Source organism: Hevea brasiliensis, chromosome 8 (assembly GCF_030052815.1).
Source record: "Hevea brasiliensis isolate MT/VB/25A 57/8 chromosome 8, ASM3005281v1, whole genome shotgun sequence".
NCBI classification, from domain to species: domain Eukaryota; kingdom Viridiplantae; phylum Streptophyta; class Magnoliopsida; order Malpighiales; family Euphorbiaceae; genus Hevea; species Hevea brasiliensis.
In genome coordinates this window covers 77953952-77954861 of record NC_079500.1, presented here as the reverse complement: position 1 = coordinate 77954861, position 910 = coordinate 77953952, and the positions used below count along the sequence as shown (strand labels likewise).

Sequence of the window (910 nt, the reverse complement as noted above, 5' to 3'; positions counted from 1 at the left end):
GAAAATTGGCTAAGTAAGGTAGGCTAATTCCGAGTACATCTAAAGGAATCTAATCTCCAAGGGAGTTAAGTTTAGATTCGAATTTGGATTCAGAGTCAAATTTTGAAAACGAAACCATGGTTGCTATGACTTTGAAAGAGTTGGCTGCTCCTGATTTAAAACAACAGCCTTTGTGTATTCAATACCCTACTTTAAATGTTGCTTTCGAGTTGAAATCTAGACTAATCCATTTGTTGCCTAAGTTTCATGGTCTTGCAGGTGAGGATCCGCATAAGCATTTAAAAGAATTTCATATTGTGTGTTCCAGCATGAAACCTCAAGGAGTTTCAGAGGATCAAATCAAGCTTCGGGCTTTCCCTTTCTCATTGGAGGGCACAGCTAAGGATTGGTTGAATTACCTTCCTTTCGGATCTGTCAACTCATGGAATGGGATGAAGCAGATATTTCTGGAGAAGTAATTTCTTGCTTCCCGTGCTGCCAACATAAGAAAAGAAATTTGTGGCATTCGGCAGTACAATTGAGAGAGCTTGTATGAGTATTGGGAACGATTTAAGAAACTGTGTGCAAGCTGTCCCCATCATCAAATAAGTGAGCAGCTGTTAATTCAAAATTTCTATAAAGGACTTCTACCAATGGACTGCAGTATGATAGATACTACTAGTGGAGGAGCTTTGGTTGATAAGACACCAGATGAAGCAAGGAGGCTAATTGCTAATATGGCAGCAAATTCTCAATAGTTTGGAATGAGAATGGACCACACACCTATGAAGGTTAATGAGGTAAGTACATCTAACCTTGAGAAATAGATTTTTGATTTAACTTCTTTAGTGAGGCAGTTGGCTGTAGGAAATATGCAAACTGTTAAGGTATGTGGAATTTGAAGGAACGGAAGCGTGAAAAACACAAGTTT

The 910-nt window shown here is 38.7% G+C and overlaps 1 non-coding gene across 1 annotated transcript; it reads right to left on the bottom strand.

Moving 5' to 3' along the window:
* Window positions 1-479: 479 nt before the first annotated feature.
* On the bottom strand, window positions 480-586 carry LOC131182628 (small nucleolar RNA R71). The gene has a single exon (XR_009150891.1). It is a non-coding gene; the product is annotated as a small nucleolar RNA R71 (small nucleolar RNA).
* Window positions 587-910: the final 324 nt, after the last annotated feature.